The following is a 16,172-nucleotide window of genomic DNA, read 5'->3' as shown; positions in this document are numbered from 1 at the left end:
TTCGAAATCCCTAACCCTAATTTTCATATTTTTAAGCATGTCACATCATATTTAGTTTAGTATATTTTCATTTGAATTTCAAAACTTGCACTTTACCAAATATATTTCTAAAAACCCTAATTTCAAGGCCATAGTCTTGTTATTAGGGGTATTTTGGTCATTTTGACACCAATTTCGAAATTTCATATCTTATCTTCCTTATTTATTCAATTTTATTTCATACTTTATCAATTTTGATTTAAGGGAATCATGGCAAAAAGGCTTATATCTAGCAAAATCCAGCAATTTCCTGATATTGCTGGATAAATCTAGAAAAGCCAACATATCATCACTAACAAAGTTTTCTAGTTTTGCAGGTACATTGAAGACTTTATTTTTCATGTATTTAAATTTCAATAGTGATGTAATTTATAATTAAGGTTTGGAATAAGAATTTACATTTCCTGCTTAGCTTAGGCTGCATTGCATATAGTTTATTTTCTTCTTAATAATGTTAATGTGTGATGGATGATGATTCATGCATATTCAAACTCACTATGGTCTACACGAATGGCACATACACTAGCTTTTATGAAGTTTATAAACTTGGTGGAATTCGTATTTATGGCCATAATCAGAATATGAAGGATATCTAGATTTATGATCTTCACATTCAGCCTACACTCTTAGGCTAACTTCAAAAATGCACTGCATTTCTCAAAAATACAAAAAAGTATTTCTCAATTCCTCAAATCCATATTCATTCATTTCATGCATTTGCCAATTTTAATTCAAATCTCAATTCAAAGAAGTTCATCTTCTCAAAATATCCTAAGTCTTATAGCAAAATCGATTTTCCCAAAAGCATTGAATTTCAAAGAATATTTCAAGTGTTTCTCAAGTTCTTAAACTCAATTTTCCAAAGTTATGCAGTCAATTTCAAAGTTTGCAGTTAGAATTTTTCTAAGTTTTATTCAAAAGAATATGGATTTGCCAATGATATTTCAAGTATTTCCCAAGTTCCAAATTCAAATTTTCTAAGTTAGAATTTCAATTTCCAAGTTTGAATTCAGAGAAACCAAGTTTCTCAGAATCGATTTTCACCAAATGTCAAAGATTTCTCAAAATCGATTTTTACTTCTCTCAGAAGTACATTTCAAATCCCAATTCATGATTTTTCATGTGATATCATTTCCAAGATTTACATTTTCTAAATATTTCAATCATTCAAAGCAAACATCATGTTTTCAAATGTGCATTTTCTGAAAATTCATAACACATGCCTGATTCTATGTGCATTTAGAAATTAGAATATGATTTAGACAAGTTGAATAGAGTAGAGCATAAATTTGATCTTTGGTTCAATTACCCCTGTTAAAGGTGGTAGGAACGGTTGAACCTCATACCGACAGGCGAGTCCCATTCTACAGAATTTTCCCGCATTTTAAACGGAGGCGAGTTATTTTCAAAAACTATTTCAAAGGTCAGTTTGATTCGCAAAAGTTAAAAATTTTGCGATGATAACACATTCACATGTAAAAATTATTATAATAGGTATCATTCACATGTATAGATTGTTGTCTCATCTAGCCTACAGAGCTACAATTTTGAAAGTCTTGTTGATGGCATCATACAAATCGATATGGAAAGTCTTTTTGATAGCTTATAAATCGATATACAGAATCAGCATATAACTCGATATTTAGAATCATAACAATAACATATAAATCAATATTAAGAATCAAAATAATAACTTAAATTGATATAAAAAATCAGCACATAAATCGATATTAAGATTTAGAACAATATCTTAAATCGATATGGAACACTAGTATAGATATATATAAAACCCTACCCGACCCAACCTGACCTGTTATCCAGATGTAAAACCCTAGTCTATTTAACCTATTTTCTGCTGTAGTGCAGCTTCTTCTTCTTCTTCTTCTTCTTCTTCTTCTTCTTCTTCTTCTTCTTCTTCTTCTTCTTCTTCTTCTTCTTCTTCTTCTTCTTCTTTCTCCTCCGCCTTTGTCTTCTTCTTTTTCTCCTTCTTCGATATTTTTGTCAAACACATATCTATCTTTTAGAGACTCCCATTTTTACAGAAGAGATCACCAAAACATCCATAGCGTTCATCGTCGAGTTCATTTTCTGCTACAAAGCAATTCTATGTGCAGTTGCAGATATATCATCTCCAATAAAATGAGCTTGTTAGTAATGGCAGCCCACTGCACCATTTTCCTTGGGCTGAGGCTGATAGAGACTCCAGCAGTGGTGCACTCTTAAGAATATGCTTCACAAACTTCAGCTCAGACACTGAACCCTTGAAAGAGCGGATGAGCTACATCATAAGTCGCTTTTACATATTTGTCTTCGATATAATTTATGACAAATACATAAAAGAGATTTATAATGTAGCCCATTGACTCTTCAAGGGGACAGTGCCTGAGCTGAAGTTTGTGAAGCATATTCTCAAGGTGTACCATTGCTCAAGTCTCTATCAGCATCAGCCCGAGGGAAATAGTGTTGTGGCATGCCATTACTAATGAGATTATTTTCTTGGAGAGGATGTATCTGTAGCTGCAAATAAAATCGCTTTGCAGCAGGAAATAAACTCGATGATGAACGATATGAATGTTTTGGTGATCGCTTCTGTAAAAATGGGAGTCTCATAAAGATAGATATGCGTTTGACGGAAATGTCTCCCATAAATAGCTTTCCACATTCTCGCACCTGGATTGCATTAGAAGCTCATCATTAATTTGGACTTGGGTTTCATACTTGTGATGATATATGTTTTCTTTCTTGATGATGGTCATGTATTGTATGTAAGCCAAACCATTGGTCATGATGTATTGTATCTAAATTCTAATATTTTTTGTATATGAATGTGGTTTTAAATCATGTGGATTTGTAGTTACAAAATTGCGACGAGAACGATATGTGTTTGTAAAAGCAAATCGCGATAGCATGTGGCCTTCATACGTCATTGTGTAAATCACGTGATGGTATGTGTCATTTACTTAGACAAAGCTCATTGTCTAAAAGACAGATGTCATTGTGTAAATCGCGATGGTATAATGATTTACACAATGATGTCTATGTCGGTTACATCTGGATAAAAATCATGGTGCATGAGTACAGAGCGCGTTTATGCAAATCATTTCAGCCATTTATCAAAATTTATGCAAAGCAATTCATTACTAGTAGATTGCTTTTACGTTTCATAATTCACTGTTTCAGACATTTATTAACTCAACTATGTAAATCGCGATAGGAACAACTCGTAAAAGCAAATTAGTGGCATTTTCATTGTACACAACGCAAAATGATTGTTTCGATTTTTATTTACGAACGCCGATCATTACAATGATTTGTTCAGTGACAACAGTTTAGTTCATTTGCCTTTGTTACGAAAATATTATCATAGCATCATACAAATTGATATGAAAATTCTTGTTGATAGCTTATAAATCGATATATAGAATCAACATATAACTCGATATTTAGAATCATAACAATAACATATAAATCAATATTAAGAATCAAAACAATAACTTAAATTGATATCAAGAATCAACACAAAAATCGATATTAAGATTCAGAACAATATCTTAAATCGATTTGAAAAATCGTTTTGATATCTTAAAAATTGATATTTAGAATCAAAACAATATCTTAAATCGATATTAAGAATCAAAACATTTTCTTAAATTGATATGGCAAATCCTATTGATATCATAAAAATCGTTGTAATGTTTAGTCGATTTGCCTTTGTTACAAAAATATTGTCATAGTATAACGCAAACCGATGATCAAATATCATACAAATCGATATGGAAATTCTTGTTTATGGCTTATAAATCGATATAATGAATCATCTTTATAATCAAGGGTTTAGGTATAGGGTTTAGTTTATAGGTTTTAGGATTAGGGTTTAAGGTTTAGGGTTTACGGTTTAGGGTTTAGTAATATATTGAGGGTTTATGGTTTAGCATTACAGTTTTGTAAGATGTTAAGGGTTTAGGGTTTAGGGTTAGGGTTTAGTAAGATATTAAGGATTTAGGGTTTAGGTTAAGGATTTAGGGTTTAGGTTAAGGGTTTAGGGTTAGGGTTTAGTAAGATATTAAGGGTTAGGATTTAGGTTAAGGGTTAGTGTTTAGGGTCTAGGGTTATGGTTTAGTAAGATGTTAAGGGTTTAGGGATTAGGTTAAGGGTTTAGGGTTTAAGGTTTAGGGTTTAGTAATATATTAAGGGTTTATGGTTTAGCATTACGGTTTAGTAAGATATTTAGGGTTTAGGGTTAGGGTTTAGGGTTTAAGGTTTAGGGTTTAGCATTACCGTTTAGTAAGATATTAAGGGTTTGGGGTTTAGGGTTAGGGTTTAGTAAGATATTAAGGGTTTAAGGTTTAGGTTACGGGTTTAGGGTTAGGGTTTAGTAAGATATTAAGGGTTTAGGGTTTAGGTTAAGGGTTTAGGATTAGGGTTTAGTTTTAGGTTAAGGGTTTAGGGTTAGGGTTTAGGGTTTTGGGTTTTGGGTTTTGGGTTTTAGGTTTTAGGGTTTAGGGTTTAGGGTTTAGGCATTAAGGGTTTTAGGGTTCCTGCTTTAAACGTACAAATCAGTGCTTTAAACGTACAAATCAATGTAGAAATTGCACCCTTCATAAGTACATATAGTTGTAATGTTTGGACTTCAACATTAAACATCGTTGTACGATTTAACAAACTTGATTACAAATCTTGATAACTTTATAAATCATAAATCTCTACTGCATTAAATGTATAAATCGTTGTTGCTTTAAATGTGTAAATCATAAATCATAAATCTTCACAACGATTTGCCTTTGTTACGAAAATATGTCATTTATTTGTAAAAGACACATCTTTTCACATCATGTTCGTTGTCAAAAATTGATATGCCTTATGAGACCTGGATTTCGGTTGTGATGTTTGCGATTTAAGCAATGATGTCTATGTAAGCAACACTGATTTGCCTTTATATAGAAAATATTGGAATAGTATAAAATAAATCGTTGTTGTAGTAACATACTATTGATTTGTGAGATATTGTTTTGTTTGTTGATATCGATTTGTAAGCTATCATGCTAAATTTTCGTATCGATTCGTAATATATTATGCGATATGTATATCGATTTGTAACATATTATGTGTTTGTTAGTGTCGATTTGTATGATATTTGTATTATGATATTGAAATGTGTGCGTGCAACATTTACATTGTTGCACGATTATGGTAGCGATATGCATATTCAAATCGTTGTTCATTTAGCAATTAAAATTGAAATCACTTCGCAGTGTCGTAGATGTCATTAAATCGTTGTCTCTTGAATCGCTATTGTCAACACACATATACGATAAGTCATTTCTTTTATTGGCACGGTAAATAACAACTCGATGCATAGTATAGTGTGATGCAACTGACGATCATGATAGATAACATGAAGAATGATGTGCATATAGATTTAATTTTGCATGGTCGGCAGGAAGAAATCATTTTGCCTCATAAGTGCACATAGTTTTCGTTCTCCTCCTCCTTCTTCCTTTTCTTTTCCTTCTCTTCGTCATCCTTCTTCTTCTTCTTCATCTTTAGTTCTTCCTCATCTTTCTGTGATTGCTTTTCATCTTCAATATCTGATGGATCAGGCTCCGCATAATAAATATCCAACAATTTGTTCCTATCTTTTTCATTCTCAATATTCATTATATTTTGGTACTTTACATAACCCTCATATATATCAGATTGGCAGATGATTTCTCCAAGAGTCATCCCCTCAAACAACGAAGGCTTTCTTGTCTTACAAATTGTAGTCATTGCTAACCTGCACAACACATAAATTTAACTGCATCATTGTGTTATGACAACGAAGCCATATATGACATTTCTAGAACTAGATGTTGATGATGAACAAGTGAATAAACTACATTTCAGATAAGGCAATGAAGAAAGATGACAAGAATTGAACAATTCAATGAAGAATCTTTGAAGACAAATGTGCAAATGTAAATTTCATTAAATGTCTTAGATTCTTGTAAGAGCCTTACTTAGAGTGCATATTTTAATTGCATTTCACCTAAAAAGTCTTTAGAAAAACTTTTCTAAAAGAACCCTTCATGAAAATCATTTTAGAAAACTCTTTACTTAATTTTTTATGTTTATTAGTTGACCAACAGACTCACCAGTCGACCAACTTTCTCGTGCCAATTTTTCAAAGCAAAAATATCAATTTTATGAATTAGTCGACTAATCGACTCTTAGTCAACCAGATAGAATGTTTGATTTCTGAAAAATTTAGCAGGAGTCGACTGAAGGTTTTCTTAGTCAACCGAACAGAATGTTTGTTTTCAGAAAATTTAATAGTAGTCGACTGAAAGATTTTTCAGTCTATTGATGATTTTTATCAGTCAACTAACTTTTCTTTAGTCGACTAAGTTTCAAACTCCAGATTTTAAAACGGCTCTGTTAAACACAGTAGTCGACTGACGATAACTGTCAGTCTGCTAATATTTGATTTCAGTCGACTAACTATTGTTCCAGTCGACTAATATTGTCATTTTTTTTGTAACTTTTAAAAGGTGTGTCTTTTCATTTTTTAAACAAATTGACCATTCAAAAGTGACTGTTTTGACACCCTTTCACACCCTTAACGTATGGAATGTTTCAACTATAAATATGAGTGCATTCACACTAAAAAACAATCGAATCCAATCGAATTACAAAGATTGAATTCTATGCTTTTCACTCCTATTCATTCAAGTATTTGTTTTCTCACTCACTTGATATTTTTACTCCAGTTTTTCACTCAAATTCCTTTGAGAGATAGTGAATTCGTGAGTTGAGTATTTCAACAACCTCAGAAGCCAATTGCATTTCATATGCATTTGTAAGAAAGGCTCGTAGGTTGATTGTAAGTTTGCTTATATTTTTCTGTAAAAAGAAAGAACTTCTTAGTTTAAAGGAGTTGTTTGCTTTCAGTAGGGTTGTTACTAAAAGTGGGACCAAATTTGGTCTGTATATTCTTGTGGCCAGACAAGGTTGATAGTGAAAATCTCAAGCGGGTTTTGCTTGGGGACTGGATGTAGGTCAAGAAGACCGAACCAAGATAAATTCTTGTGTTCTTTGTGTGATTGCTTTGCGAATCTCAAAATTCCAAAGACGTTATTTAAAAGCACTATTCACCCCCCCCCCTCTAGTGCTCGTTGCCTCGATCCTACAGCACTTTCATATTGTATGTTACAACCGCTTTCCCAAGTATATATTATTACAAATTATTGCATTCATTACACAATCACCAATATTAAAAGCCGTCGTAATATTTGGCTTCATAAATAAACATCGTAGTACGATTTAGCAAAATTAAGTACAAATCGAGGTAACTTCATAATTACACATCGCTACTGCATCAAACGTATAAATCGTTGTTGCTTCAAACGTATAAATCATTGTACAAATCACACCCTTCCAAAGTACATATCATTGTAACGTTTTGGCTTCCTAAGTAAACATCGTAGTACGATTTAGCAAACTTAAGTACAAATCATGGTAACTTCATAAATCATAAATACACATGACTACTGCTTCAAATGTATAAATCGTTGCTGCATCGAACGTACAAAGCGCTCCTTCAAACATACAAATCGTTGTAGAAATTGAACCCTTCATAAGTATATATCGTTGTAAATCATAAATCGCTACTGCATTAAATGTATAAATCGTTGTTGCTTTAAATGTATAAATCATGAATCATAAATTGTAAATCGCTACTGCTTCAAACGTACAAATCGCTACTGTATTAAATGTATAACTCTTTGTTAATTTTAAACTTACAAATCGTTGTAGAAGTTTAGTCTTCATAAGTACATATTGTTGCCTTTCATGACTCTTGTTTCAGTATGAAAATAGATGTTATTTAGCATGTATAGTACAACCACTTGTAAGATTTAACATTCGGATTTACAAATCGATTTGTTTACATAACAAAAACTTACACAAAACTCACCTTCTAGGACACAAGTTTTGCTAATCCCACAGTGGAGGAGAAACACCTAGAAGGTAGATGCAGCTGATGGTGGCAACGGTGCTCCGACTACGCTCTGGCGGCAGCAGACGATGGCAAAGGGTGCTCTGGCGACAACAGACGACGACAAAGGTTGCATCATGAAAGGGAGCTCATGTTACAGTAGATGGTGCATCGTCAAAGGGTGATCCAGAATGTTTATGGTGACATATTACGAGGAGCTCCTGTTAAAGCAGATGAGTTTACTCCTTAGGGAAAAAACGATGATGATTTTAACCCTTTCTGGCGAGAGGACATTTTTGTTCTTTACTCGAAACATTGTTTTATGGCACCAATGGCGGTTAAAGGTACTTAGTATTTGCAAACTATGGTGGGAGGACATTTTTGTCCTTTACTCAAAATATTGTTTCATGGCGCTAATGGCGGGAAAGGGTACTTAAGTCTTTGCAAATGCACCGGACTTCGATGCTAAGTGATGCAGACACACACGGGAAAACGAGCCCCATGTGCTTACATACGTGGCACTCATTCAAACCCGAGAACACACACTTGCGTGTTCCGGGGGGGAACATATAACCTGCTTGCTATTCAGCCCCCTTGGTGGGGGGTGGGCAGCTCAAAGAATTAACGATAAACTGGGTTATGATAGGCACAACCTCATTGAATGTAGTAAGTCCAAGTGCCTGGTAAAATTCAAAGACTTGGAGGTTTGGGAGGATCTTGGATTTGGAGTTGGCATCCAATCTGAAAATGGAGAGATAAAATCTTGTTAACCTGATAGGTGAATGGAGAATCCGTGATTGCATAAGGTGAAAACAAAAAGAAAAAGCTCATAAGATCAAATCAGAAATGAACACCCATTATTTTTACCTTTGTGCTTCAACTCATAAGAGGATCAATGGAATTTCATCCATGGTCATCAATGGGCTCAGAAAGGAAGGTCCCCAAGTATTGCCCTGCGCAATTGAGTATTTTAAGGTGTTTCTCTTTGGTGGTTCAATCTGAATATGATGTATCCCATATACCATTTAAATGTTTGAGTGAGGACAAAAGGGTTGGCATCACTAATGCCTTCTCTTTGGAGGATATCAAGAGTGCAAAATGGCAAGTCTCCAAGAAAGGATGAATTTTTTATTGAGTTCTATAAGCACACTTGAGATAGCGTAGGGGGGGTTTGCTTTAAGTGATGGTGGACTTTCACCATAACGCTCGAATTCCCAGGGTAGTGAGTAAGTCCTCTCTCATTCTTATTTCTAAAGATATGCAAGAGGAAGATATTGGTAGATTCAGGCCAATATCTTTGGTGGGCACACATTTCAAGATCATATTCAAAGTCTTGGCCTCTAGAATCAAGCAGGTGATCAAAAACCTTATATCAGAGTCTCAAAGCACTTTTATCTTAGGCCATCATCTACATGATGTGTGTCATTGCCTATGAGACCTTCTATCAATCAGGCACGAAGTCTTTTATCTCAAAACTAGATTTGGAAAATGCTTTTTGATTGTATTGATCGAAGATTTTTGTTGGTTTGGTTAAGACGGATGGGGTTTGGAGAGAAGTGGGAACATTGGATTGAGGGGATGTTGTTCGCAACCTCAATTGCAGTGTCTCTTAATGGAGAGGAGTGGATTTTTTAAGCCAAAGAGGGGTTTAAGATAAGGAGACTCACTCTCTGCTCTTCTCTTTATCTTGGGATGTAAGGTGTCAGACTAGTATCGATAACACATTCTTCTTGGGGATGACGTCTTGATTTTTGGGGAGGGATAGAAAAAGAATTTATGAGCCTTGTGGATTATTCTAAAGTGCTTTTCAAAATTTTTTGAGTTGCGAATGAATAAGGGAAAGAGTCAGGTTATAGTATTTAATGATTTCTCGGGTGAATCTCAAAGGTTAGCATTGCCCATCTTTAATTATGAAGCGGGTTCTTTGCCAATGAAGCTTCATGTGGGGATCTCTAGGAAGTCTCATTGGAGCGAGGTGGAGTATAGGATGTGCTAAAAAATTCAGACATGTGCCTCAAGCGTTCTTTCTAGATCAGGTAGGATCAATTTGGTGAGATTTAATATTTGTTGCTTGGCCATACACTTTCTTCAAATTTTTAGAATCCCTAAGAAAGTCGAAAAGTAACCTTGATGAGAAGTCAAGAGCACTCATTTCTTGGTCGGTGGTTTCTTAATCATTGGGGGTTGGTAGCTTGGGTATTCACAATTTGGCGAGGTTTAATACCACCCTCTTTGATAAGTAGCTTTGGAGGATTTTTAGGAGAGAGGGCACATGTAACATTCCTAAAAAAATTAACTTTTTTAAAAAAATTTCAAAACTCAAAAATTTTAAATTTTTTTTTTTTATTACAAAGTTTTATATGACTCCAGAGAGTAATGTGTCAACGAATTCATCGATGACCACATGCTAACCACTCCAAATACTGGATGGCATACCTCCAAGTATCATATACAATACAAAATCAACCTTAGACACAATCCAATTGAGGTTATTACTCTAGGAATCATCACATATAAAAGCTGATGTAATTGAAAATCCTTATGAACATAAGACTAAAAAAGACCTCGATAGACACGAGCGCCACACACAACTTTGTTTCTCTTGAAGAAGCGCAGTGATTGAGATTCCACTGAGAAAAGGAGAGCCGAATGAAAACCGTCAGCTCCAAAGCCAAGTCTATAGTTTATCCACGATACGCCAATACGCATCCTGAGCTAGTATGGAGAGACCACATTTTTGGTAGCCCCAATTGATAATTTTAAGGTCATCCTTGGAATGAAATTCTTATAAAGCAACAAGGCATTGCTGATGCCTCATCTGAACACTATCAATTTTAAGGATGAAATAGTCTTGCATGATTGCCACACTGCCTGCAGAGAAGCCTTGTGAGTGTTTGGTGTCAGCACTCCAACTGAAGAAAGGTCTGAAGAGAGGTGATGAGACCTTCCTTGTGACGATCCTAGAAGTGAAAGAAGTAAGATATGTTGTTGATGTCCCAAGGGCCTTAGTGCCCATAGAGTTCGGTGATGTGATGCCCCTAAAATTGTCGAAGAAGCTACCTTCACGACATGAGAAAGCATGGACTTCATTGTCAGCTTGCCAACTGCACAGGGGTGTATCACCATGTACTTTATTGTCAGCTTGCCTATTGCATAGGGGTACAACTCAATTATTGTGGTTGTGGACACATTTTTAAAGTATGTTGTCTTTATACCTATCCTGCCACTTGCCTCAACTGCTGACACTGTGAAGTTGTTCGTGCGGTACGTGGTCAAGCATTAGAAAAATCTCAATGTGCATTGTCAGTGATCGCGATGCTTGTTTTATTAAAAAAATTTGGCAAGAAGTATTCCGCTCGATGGGAAAAAACTTGCACTTCAGCATGAGTTTTTATCCCTAGACTAATGGGCAGACCGAGCAGATAGACGATAAGCTGGAAGAATATCTTCGACACTTTTTTAGTGCCAACCACAATCCATTTGAAGTTGCAACAAGATAGCATTCGTAGACTCCATACTCTCTTGCTGCTCGAGGACGTGAAAAAGTGTCTTATGCATATTAGTTCATCAGAAACTTGCATGACCAGACGAAGTTGGTGAAAGCATATTTGAACAAGGCAATGAAGCATATGAAGAAATAGATAGACGAGAAGCATCAATGCGTAGAGTTTTGCGTTGGAGATAAGGTGTTGGTGAAGCTTTTTGCTTCATGCACAATTATCTTTTTGGGGTCACCATTGAGGTCTCATTTGCAAATATGATGACCCATTTACCATCACAAGGTGCATTAGAAACTTGGCATACAAGTTAAACTTAACAACAAACTTTCAAGTGCATCCAGTCTTTCATGTGTTCAACCAGCACAATAAGCAAAGAATTAGAAGTGATCCTGAACCACTCCAACAACTACATCAATGAAGTGAAGAATTATTTGGTGCAGTAGAAATGACTACTAGAGAGTGAAGCAACTTGAGAAAAAACATCCAGCATGAAGAAACATCACCAGCTCGTGGAGGAATACCATGCCCGATTGACGTCGAGGATAGTGCCAACTTAGCAGAAGAGCGTGTTCCGAACTGCCAAGTTTTTCACTTTGTTTAACTTTATGTAATACCTCTCCACCCTCTTTAAGTGTTGTAATGAGTTTTTTCCTAAGAACTCCAGTGTATTAAGTGATACAGAACTCTTTGTACTTGCTTTCTTTTACTATAAGAAGTTTCTACATTCTTACCTTCTCTATCTTTATGTGATTGGATGCACACATGCTTGTGTTGCTGCATTTGTACACCCATCATGTGACTGCTTGTGTCTAATTGCAGCACACTCGAGAGGCCAGCCATCGGTGTTGGGGAGCACCGGGGCAGGTCACGAGGGCTTTTCACTTTCAGCCCATGACACTATCACGGGCTAATTTTCCAAGGCCAAATTTTTCGCCTTTCAAGCCAAGGAACGCCCGTGCGGCACTAGGCCTCACGGCCTAGTCAGCCTCACAGCACGTATTTTCCACACGTAAACTTCTTACCCAGCGGAACGTCAACTTAGCAAACTCTTCTTTTCAAGAAATCCTTCCGAACATGGTCCATCGTGCATCTGATTGCCACTTACGTGCATAGTCGTCCCATACCGGCTAGCACCTTCAATCGTCGAGCCAAGCGTGCCTTACTACTCCCATAAGCAAGCTCACATTGACAAGATCTGAAACATGCCTTCGCAGCACTACCAACTTAACCAACATCCAACACGGGTCATGAGGAGCATAACACATCCCAAAACCTTTACCGATGCATGTCATGCCTCCAACAATCATTGCAAGCCACATTTCCTCAATTCCAGCCATCCGAGCCAACAATGCACGGATGCCTTAGCCTCGCATGCCGTGGAGCAGATAGCGGCCCCATAGGCACGCCCCAACCATAACCTCACCACCGAAGGGACAAGGTCTTTTGACCCCCAGTCCGAAGACCAATTGATGATTCCATGCCATAGCGAAAAGCACCACCCAAACTCATTTGTTGGCGTTGTGCACTCACTTGCACAACCCCGTGCCACCATGCACGGTTTGGACCGCACCGCCGCACCAAGAGTTGCCTACCCGCGCACCCAAGGCCTTTGCCTACGTCCCATGGGGAATTTGCACTACACACGGACACCCCCATGCACTCCCAGTGCTGCCTGTGCGATATAGGGGGTGCCTATGCCAAGTTGTTGCAACATGTGCCAGACAACTCAAATAGGAGGTCCCCTATATAGATGTTTTAGGAGCCAGGCCCCTTGCCAGTAAGAGGAACCCGAATAACACTTGGAGAACCATAAAATTTTCAACTTCCAAATTTTTCAAATCCACCTTCACTCACGCATTCCCCATAGTCCATTTACATGGTGAATCTTCGATCTTGGCCCCAAACAACTTCAAATGCTCGTTAAATTATCGCCTCAAATATTATGCACGCAATTGTGCCCACACTGCGCACATTGTTGCACATGCCAAGCCATTACCAAGCTCACCGCAACCACGTGCCCACTGCATGATGTGCTTCACACGCCACATGCATCACGCACGACAATGGTCTGTGCAACACGCGACACCACTGTTATGCATGTGCACTAAACTCTGCACACATGGGCAATGCCTGTTTGCCACGGGGTTGGCCCGACTGCCTCATGCACGCCGCAACCAACCAATCTATCACTCTTGGGGCACTTCCACCACACTTCACACACATCTGTGCATCTGTTGCCGCATCTGCACTGCACCACACCTGTGCACATGCCACACTCCTTGCACAGGATGCCACACTCCAGCACAGGACACAATCTGTGGCATGCACGCACCTCTTATGAATGTGCATTGCATCCTGCCCGTGCACATGTCACACACTCCTTCCAGTGCCATGCGCAGGCACATGACGCAATTAGTGACATGCACACACCTTTTCAGCACATGCGTTGCACCAACCCGTGCACATGCCACACCCCTTTACACAGCCCAGTGCCAAGCTCAGGCACAGGGCACTATCAGTAGCATGCATACGTCTCTTCAACCCCATGCACCGCACTAAGTTCCTTACCTACGGTACATTGCAAGGCTCTCCGAGATTTGGTGTGCAACACTTGAATTCCTTTTTTTTAATGAAGTTCCTTTTTTTTGGTGCTTTCTCTCACCATCTTTCCGGTGCTTCTTCTTCTTTGTGTAACACAAATTATAGCCTCACAACTCAATCCATTTTATAAGGCCGAACGTATTCTTGTCCCTAGAATTTTCTGGGGTTGGTAAGACTGCACTTCATCCTCTTAGGCTCTTTTCCTATGCTAAGCAACATTACCTATGCCTATGGCTTGCCAACAAAGAGAAGAATGATAACAAAAAAGAACAAAGTGGTAACAATAATATCAATACTTTGGGTAAAATAACTGACAAAGATGCATCTAATTGAAGAAGGTAAACAGGAAATTGACATGAAAGCAAGAAAACATGAGTATCAAGATAAAAGCAATCGTCTTCATGCTCTTCTATTGTTCCTGTGGTGATTATGCATGAGATAGTGCAATTTCATTGCAATAGAGCAAAACATTTGTCTAGGTCAGAAACCAAATCATCAAAAAGCAAGCCCCTTCAGAAAACCCGTAGAGGAAAGCCATTTGTGAGCGGTCTAAACTTGGACCCGTATTTCTCCTATTGTAAGGAAAGATGTCCACTCCAAAAAGCGTAGTCGGGCCTTAACGCACCGTAGACAATGAAGCACATGTGCTGCCTACACAGCGGGCAACAATGGACAATTTCACTCGAGATGTGGTCGGTCTTCATTCCTCTTTTTTCTTTTTCCATAACCTTTCTTAAATGGAATGCACAAGGCCCTTATAACTGACCCATTTTCTTTCCACTGGAAACAATTCATCGGGGGTCACTTCCTTGAGAGAATCTCTTTTTAAGATAATAGATGATCAATCCCCTTGACCAACTGCCATGGCTTCATCGTCTGAATCCGGAATCCGGATCATCGATGGATGGACCTGATACCCTTGCTACTGGATCGACTGCTTCAAACTGCTCACATGGAAGACAGGGTGTGGAAAGCAAAACGAACCGAAAGAGGCTCTATCAGATTGAGCAGAGTGAAGACCATAGTGCAGATCCCTTTAACTTTGAGGGGGTCCCATTTCGAATCCGGGTAGGTCAGCAACCAAATCATCAAAAAGCCGTAGAGGAAAGCCACCAAATTTCTTTGACTTGCACAAAGGAAGAAAAACAAGAAAAGTATACCCCTTGGACATGATAAATTTTGAAAAACACTCATTTTATCTAGTTGGCTTGTTATTTTACATTTCATTATCAAATAGAATTATTGGATAAATACCATGCCTAGGACTGTTTTAAAGGACTACTCTCTCATGTGCATCTGTCGCTCGACCAATGTTTCTATCACAGATCGGTTTATTTAAGGGCCATCCCAACCCAAACTTGGTCTAAGATATGTCAAAACCATATGCAGTTTAATTTGGGGGCTGAGTATCCAACCTAGCATACGAGGGTATCTGAGCAAACTTCATACAAAGCCAAATAATCAATTTTTTGTGCTTTGGAGTGTTTTTCATGAACAGTGCATAGACTTATTTCACAACATCAAAGAATTTTTTTCATCACAAAGCTGCTGTTCATAGGAAAAGGCAAAATAAGATGCACATCTTCAAAATCCTTATAATAGCAGACATGGTAGCACAAGAAACCAAAAAAAGTCTGAAGACATGTTTGTTCATCTTGAGGCAGCCAACTAATAGTAGCTCTGCCGCAAACACCACTCTTGAGAAAAAAATCTTACAAAATTAAGTTTAAAAAGATTAGATGCAATTACCAATTGGTAGCGGCATCAAAAAAATCAAATTAGAGTTTGTCAATGCCATTCTTGTAGCACACAACCCACTGTCGGGGAGTGGTTTCCCCACCAACTTTGGCCAAAAATCATTGGATTCGGACCATCAAGGTTTTCGGCAAAGCTGAAGCCAAATTGGGGACAAATCAAAGGTAACATATTGGACAAACAAATTAGAAGCAAACTGTCCTCCCTATATGGGACACCAACCAAAAGTAACACGTTTTACTTATTTCTCAATATAAAGGATTCAAAACTGAGGAAGAGAACGATGTTTTCTTGAGGAACTA

Source organism: Nuphar pumila, chromosome 14, assembly GCF_984573655.1.
Source record: "Nuphar pumila chromosome 14, dmNupPumi1.hap1.1, whole genome shotgun sequence".
Lineage (NCBI taxonomy): Eukaryota > Viridiplantae > Streptophyta > Magnoliopsida > Nymphaeales > Nymphaeaceae > Nuphar > Nuphar pumila.
The sequence above is the reverse complement of the archived record's forward strand: the minus strand, read 5'-3'. Positions refer to the sequence as shown.